Here is an 8,291-nt window from a genome sequence, read left to right as displayed (position 1 = left end):
TAATGAACACAATTTTTTTAATAATGTTTTTAATTAATTGTTTTATAAGATACATTTCAATTCTAGTTTCAAAGGCAGTAAATAGTAGACTAACAGAATTTCTGTATAGCAACAAGGTTCAAGATATGGAATGCTAAAAATTAGCTTTTTTTGTCACCCGATTCGAAAATTGCGCACTCGGGGAAGACCTCAGGATGTTGTGCGGACGTGGTTGCCTCGGATGCACCTTTTTTATCTTGGAAGTATGACGCGGATGCATCTAGCAAGGACACACTGTTGAGATAGTGACGATGTGCCCAGTACGACTATGTCACTCTTCCACCCACCATTAACGGCACAAATTCTTGAGCTCCTGAGCGCCGTTTTTGCATCCAACATTAAAACACAAAAGTTGGACAATGAATGTGTGGAAGCCGCTTGGCATTTCGTGATAGTCGAGATAGCCTTTAATATTGGCTGGCTTTTAACACTGCTGTTGCAGCATGGCCCATAACGCCATTAGTTACAAAGCTAACAAATTTTCGTCAATTAGTCAACATACTGTGACGGTTATCCCCTTTACTGATGTCCACACAGTCCCACGAACGCGCAATGAAGAATACATTCCCATAACCCTCGCGACCTTTTTTGAAAATTCTGTTAGCTTTGATATAGAATGATGTGTATACATGTAAAACGACTTGTAGAATGTAATCATGCACGTGATTGTGTTACAAGGCTTTGTTTTTCACCCAATTAAGTAGTGCATTTTTTATCGCAACCTTCCAAAAATAAGCAAAGCATCCAGTTTGGTATTCAAATTGTATTCTATTTCGGTAATAAATCAACGGACTACTACTTGGTTCGCCTTTGGCTTCATACTGAGAATAATAGGCATGTGCGAATCATGAATTTTGGGCTTAAAGTGTATAATGACTTGAGCTTATTAACTTTTCAGTTGAATATCACAGTGTCTACACCTCTCTCCAAGCCTGTTACTTAGTGCCGTCACGCTAGCCTCAGGCATCCTGACAGTGTTGGTATCACTTGTTTAGCTGTAGGCTGCTTTGATTACTTTAGTACATATGTTTTCAAAATGCAGTAATATGTCAATGAAAGAGCATGATCGTGCACGAATAGTAACTTTAGGTCTGGTACAAAAAAATACCTAATATGAGGGGCAGATAGTCATCCACTGAAATAAAGTTAGAAGTGAATAATTTTGATTACCAAACTGAATGCTCTCTTAAAATTCTCAAGGATCAGCTTAAGCTGCACAGTTGTAATCGAGGCAGCAAGCAAAGCTTGTCATTTATTTATGCTTGTCAGCAGCATGCTGCATGGGCATATAGATTTATAAGCGTACATAATCAGCATGAGGGCAATACATATACTTTTTAATGAAATTATAATTGATCTTGTTATCATTGCCCCACTGCCAAAGCTCGGTTAGTTCTGATCCAAATTATGTAGTGGCTCTGGCTATCATCAGGTCAAGGCCCACATAGAGGTTGTGAGTATAAATATATGATTTGATGGCCTTCTCGCCATGCTCATCCTTCGATTTCAAATTAGAACTGTTGCTGCAATGTCGTGACATAGCATGTTAGGACATTGCAGCCTAATACATATTCTTGATAACAGAATAGCTACAGTGTTATTTGTTTTCTAAATTTGACCTTGAGGGGAGTACCGACATCCATCAGATGCATAAACATTCACGTAACCATTTTTACATTTTTTTCTTAATTCCTCCTGTGTACATGTCAAAACCTCTCCGCTATGGAGGTGTGCATTTCCCACCAAAGTACGAGTCTGCACTGCGACAAAGCGAGATTCTTGCGACCGGGGTGTTACACCACCACCTAGATAAGCAGAAGGCCTCCGCACAGTCATCACAGCCAGATCGATTGAGGCCCGAGATTGGGCACGAGTGCTGCGTCAGTGTTCGGCCGGGGCTCGTGTTCCATCAGCGCGTCGAAGGTCGGACTCGGGCCCAGTAGCCGAGTTAGCGCCATCCGACTGTGATGACGTTTCATGAAAGGAGAGGAGGCAATGCCGAGGCTTTGATTATTCTAGATGGTGTTGGGTGTTAGCGCGATTAATGCGATTGCAGAGTCTGCTCCATGGGTTTCGCTTCTCCGCAGCGCAGTGCACATGCGGAGAAGCGCACTGAACAAAGCCAATTCATTGCAATGGTGACTTTACGAGCGCTTTGAAATGTTCGACTGGCGTAAACGACTTTATTTTCGCGAGCTTGATATTTCATACATTTTGTGAAGTGTCAGTTTTGGAAATACTTTGCGGGAGCAAAATTTCACATTCAGGAGTAATGTTCAATGTATTCGTAGCCATGGGGTTACTTATTTGCATGACCAATATGAAGCATTTTCGATAAACTCGCAAAAACTAAGCCTTTGCAAAAATTAAGCCGTTTACGGTAGTACGATTAATGTTGAAACCAACATCAAATACCGTATAATACTAAACTGCTATAAGAAAATTTTAATATTAGCACAGCCCTGAAAAATGGCCATTTGCAGATGTTTTCACTGTGGCCTTCATTAATCCATACGGGCTTTAAATGTAGCAGCTGCAACCTTGAATCTGGAAAAGGCTATTGTTTGTCACACATTTTCTTTATGGTGCCTAAGGTTTGATGTAATAAATGTTGTGCCCTGCAGTGAACACTATTACCTGTAGCATAGCCCTGGGCATGCAAAGAAGGCACAACAGCAATGTCTGACATATCAGACTTTCAGAAATGCTATTGTCCGATTTTCCTCACCCTTTTGTCAGAATGAAGCTGTTACTATCTTTCTTGCTTTCCTCTCATAGTGGTCCTTTGAGCGAGTTATGTGACGTTATATCATAGGGTGGCATAGGGTAATTTTTTCTCTTCTCTTTTCCCGCAAGATGTAATGGCACACCATCATCACCAAGGAGAGTGTACAGTGAGGAAGCCCGGAAACTTGAATAAAGTGATAAGTAATCTTTCAATTTTTGTCTTTATAATTACGTGAAGAACACTGATCATAATGACTGTATGCTACACATACATACTTTCAGCTGAAAAATGCAATCCACCTTTTCTTTATTGCTTTTCTCACACAGTTTCAGAAGACGCTGGTACGTCATTTTCACGAGGAATGTTTGGAAATAGAGCTGCCAAAGATTTCCTCGTAATTTTCATGTACAAAGCCGCAAATGAAAATGACGACTTTCCTAGTCAATTTAGAAAAACGACAGTACGTTATTTTCACGGGGGAAGATTTGAAAACGATTCAGTCGTCATTTTCACGTCTATGCTCGTAAACTAAGAATGCGGTGCCTCGTTTTTTTGACAACTTTTCCCACATAATTTCAAAAAAATGATTGTACGTTATTTTGACGGGAAATGTTTGGAAATAGAGCTGCCAGAACTTTCCTCGTAAATTTCACGACTCATTTTTAAGAGTGTGTCAGTTTTGTTATATTGTCACGGATGTTTGCTCCAGTCCTATCTTCTATCAATATTTACTATCCTGAAAAGTTTCAGGCCATGCTCAGCTGTCATCGGGTGTTCTGGTGGAGGTGCTGGGTACTTTACCCATAGCCCTTCACTCTGTGTGAACCTTGGCGGCTCCTCGGTTGAGTTGCCCGATAACGGGACACGGGTGGCGGACTATCCCGCGTCTTAAACTCTCGGTGAGCCGTGAACCAAGTCCTATCCCGAGCCCAGCAGTAAAACCGCAAGACGAGCGAGTACCACAAGGACGAACCTCAGAAATACACCACGAAGAACCTGAAATCCGAGTCGGTCGCTGCTACCATATCAAGCACCACCGGAATTCGGTCTTTCGCCAGAAAAACCGAAGCTGACTAAGCCAACAATGACAAGCCTGTAGCAGCGAACCGCGTCCACTCCCACCATTGTATGCCCGTCGCACCTCACACTCCGGCGCCCTTTCACGCATATGGTATATGAAGACGTTGAGGGCTGGATTGAACAATATGACCGTGTTGCCCGCCGCAGTGGGTGGATAGACAACCAGCTCCTGCAGAACCTATACTTCTCGTGGAAGAAACTGTCAGGCACTGGTTTGAGAACCACGAATCCGCCTCAACGTCATGGGAAGTTTGCAAGATTGAGCTGAAGTGCACGTTCATCAGCCAACATTGACGAGAGACAGCCGAATTCCTGATTCTGTCCAGGACACGGCCCAACAAAAGCGTCGCTGCCTTCGGGGAGGATGTTTTGCGACTGATCGAGCACCCACGCCAACCCTGGTGCTACAGAAGACGAGAAGCTAAGAATCCCATGCCCCCCATGTGAGGGACAGCACCTTCGGCAGCCTTGTCCGCAACCCCACGACAACAGTCGAAGGGTTGATATCCCCGAGGCTTCCAACATTGAATGTACACGCGCTATCAGCAACTTCCCAGAGTCTCGACACTTGAGTCGTCCTGCTGCAACTTCGACGCCAGACTCCCAGGCATCAGCAACATCATCCACATTGTTGACCGGGAGGAGATCAAGAAGCTATTTTCTGCCATGAGTTGCCCAGCTTTTATTTTGATTGCCAAGATTGTTTTGGAACAAGTTCGACAGGCATTTCAACTGAAGACTTCTTCAAGCAAAGCGGCATCTGAGGAACCGAGGGCAACTTATGCCACAAAGTCACGACGTCCACCACCAGCTACCTGTTAGTACTCAATGCCAATTCAACGAGACACCCCAACGGCGAAGCATTCCCGACATCGGAAAGAACCAGTGTAGGTTCTCGCTGAAGAATGTACACCGAAGAAAACGGCGGTGCTGCGAATGGTCGACCAAAACCACTCTGCTACCACTGCGTGAGACCGACCATGTCTACTGGAGGTGCCCGTACCAATGAATTGGCGTGCAAGAGTTCGTGGCGAACGACCTTCGACCACGTCTCAATGAGAGTCTGCGGGACATTGAGGATTATCTTCGGCGGCCTTTGCCCCTAGTGCTGACATTACCCCGAGGCTCCTGATTCCCATCAACTCGACGGGAACTAAGCACAACAAAGCATGTGAGCCGCAATGCAAGGACAGTTAATTTGGTGTTGGTTGTCGTCCAAGGACAATACCTAATAATTTGCTGACACCATTTATCTGTGCCCACGCAATGAAGCACACAATTTCCAACTTTGACGGAGAATGCCGCTGAGTGACTTGAAGAAATAAAATGGTTGGTTCTTCTCAAAAGTGGACACCAAGCATCACCCGACTTCACTTTGCCACACGAGAATTACACAAGTTGCAGTGGTCGCGGGATGCAGAAAATATCGCCATTACGAAACGGAAGTGAAATGGCTTGGATTGCAAACAAACACTGTTGCCTGTTGCCAGCCATCAAGTCAACACTACAGCAGCAAAAAGCACAGCCACGTAAGCACTACATGCCCGAGCTTGTTGCACTGACGCAGAGAACTACCAGGAAAATTTGCGGATTCGAAGCCAGCTCTGCAGCTTGAGTGCATCAAATGTCAGTGGCCGCACATGACGTATGATTACAAGACGGCATCTGTCGGTCAAAGTTGCCACTCCAACAAACTGAACACCGACGTGCCAGGAGCGTCATCCGACAACAAGGAGCACAGGTACTACGACTGAACGCCTGACACGAGACTGTCGCCGAAAGAACTTGTTATGGAACCATTTTCTAAGAATCAGTAATTATGTAATTGAATGGAAATAAACATATTTGGTACACTAACCAGATAAACATATTTCCGCTCGCCTTTATACCTTCAGAGTCTCTACACAAATAATTGTGTTCACCACACGCGCTGCACCTTTTGAGGACACCCGCATCTCTGACCCCTCAATATTCATTAATGGGACATACCAGACTGGTTGCATTGGGCTGCGCTCGTTCCACTTCTCCTGAACATGCGGCGCATCCGAAAAAAAACTCCAGTGATGTGAAAATGTTTTTTTTTATTAATTTATTCCCTCCAATGGCCTCTGTAGGCATTGCAGAGAGGATACTTAAAGCTACACACATGATAACATCAAAGCACACGGACATTAATGAGCACAAAACGGGCCCAGCTATCGAAAATAAATATTACACTCGTAAGAAATAATTATTGCTGCAACTTGTTGAGTGGAAAAACAAACACACATCGGAGCACCTAGTTTAATAGTATTGATGCATTGTTATATAGCAGGACACTTCCATACGTATGGCACAATAGACCCTTTGAAAAACTCCATTGAGCAACAAAACTGTCACCAATTTTTTTCCGGCGTAAAGCACACGAATGGGCCCCAGTTCACGTCAAACGCTAATGCAGCATTCCAAGTTCACGGTGATGGCTGACATAACATTTTTGTCGAACAAATGCCCAAAGTATGAAGGTCTTGGGTAATTAAAGAAGTAGTTAGTATTATCCGTTTAATCATAATTTGTCAAACAGCGAAAACTACAGTCTCGGTCAGTCAGTATGTACGTTGGAGAGAGGCACATGACAACATATCATCACAGTGCTCATCTGCACAGATTTGTCACACACCTTTACTCCGTCTCTCCGATTAGCTTGAGGGGGCTGTGGCGGTTTTCTTTTTCCAAGTTATGGTGAAACAAAGTATAGGCGGCCCACACTTTTTAAAAAAAAAAGTCTATTGAAGAGATTGAAAGGGATGGTGGTCAACATTTTTCAACTTTCGCAGGAGCTTCCTCACTAAAAGTTGCTGCGATTATGCAGTTGCCTAGGGCTGAAACAAATTTCCCTGGGCCCTACATCCGACGCATACCTTTCGCGTCGATTCTCAGACATTCCAACGTTCAAGCAAAGCTAAGAGTATGCGAAAATTTTATGCTAAAAGCACTCAAGGTTCTATCGCTCCTCGAAGATATCCGAGAATCCGAGCACCGGTACGGCGATACGGCTGATGCTGTCTCATAAGTGTTAATATCCAGATGAACCAAAGCGATCTTCCGCAAAAAAGGTATAAGATCTCATTCCTTCATATTTTCACATTTGCCTGCGTCAGCGAGCACGAAGAAGCCCGAATTCGTCGGAAAGCAGCCGCACATCACGGCTACCACGCACCGAACAAACGCGCATCCGCCAGCTCTGTGCGCCGCCATTTTACCAGTGACGTCACGGCTCTTGTAAGGTCACGTGACGAGTGGTCACATTTGCGTACAACATGGCAACAACCGGGGGGGAGGGGGGTGCCACTTCCGAACTTCCGGTTTATCACTCTAAGCCCCTCTACCTCGTTGAGGTGCCCGAGGGTCCCGAAACGTAATGATGACGTGAGCAAATAAAAATATTTTTGTAGCACATAAATTAGGCGGTACCTAGCGCCACCTAGCCTAGCTACTTGCAATTACTCTGCTTGACCCTGCCATCTGGTGGCAAGCGATTTAACCTTCTTTCACGCTTCGCGATCATTACTGGTTACAGCTAAGTAGGCTGCTACGGATATGCTCTTTCTGAGAGCGGCTTTTAGTTTCGCGAATGGTTTACCATCTTTCCGTGATCAGCGGTTGACGAAGAAATTATGGCTCAAAGAATAGCCAAGGTAAGACGTAAAGTGCGGGAAGTGACTGGGTGTCAGTTGTCTCCGTTTAACATCGGAGTGCTAACGACGAGGAGACTGAGTGACTGCTTTCGAAACGCAAGTTTCTTTACCTGCGAGGACGCTGGCTTCGGAAATAAATACAGTTCGCGGAAAGCTCGTGTTAAGCTTTTATTTGCTGCACCGCTCACCCCGTACAATAGACCTAGCGTCCTCGTTAAGCCTAATTAAGCTCGATTCGCTCGACTCGGGGCCGCCATAATGAGATGCAGAAAACGGAGGAACTTTGCTCCCCAGATTTCAGGGACGAAAGTTTCTTCCTTTCTGAAAGAACATATATGTCAAAACCGTTCCTTCCTTTTTTTTTTTTTTTTTTTTTTTTGGGGGGGGGGGGGGGAGGACTATAATATAAACTCTTCTTTCTAAGAGTGTAAGCTCGAGTAAAGTCACAGGACACCGGGAGAGTAGCGCCGAGCTGCCCGTACGGTCGCCATTTTGGTTCCTGGAATGAGCAGTTTCTCAGCCTTTCGATTCTTGGTGAGCCGATTAAACGTCCCGGTGGCAGATTGCTTCATCAAGGCATTTCTTTAATAGCAAACTTTTGTTATCCACACATCGCCGAAGCGCAAATCTTAACACCGCCACGAGATGCGGCGTCGGTGCTTGGCGCAGTTGAAAATAATTTCCCTGTCCAGGAATACTCAAGAACAACACCGTTCAAAGAGATCTGCGTAGGTTAGCATGATTGATAAGTTGATTGCATGCACACT

This window comes from Ixodes scapularis, unplaced genomic scaffold, assembly GCF_016920785.2.
Source record: "Ixodes scapularis isolate PalLabHiFi unplaced genomic scaffold, ASM1692078v2 PGA_scaffold9__187_contigs__length_104089568, whole genome shotgun sequence".
In the NCBI taxonomy this organism is placed as follows: Eukaryota; Metazoa; Arthropoda; class Arachnida; order Ixodida; family Ixodidae; genus Ixodes; species Ixodes scapularis.
Note: the sequence above shows the minus strand (reverse complement) of the source record.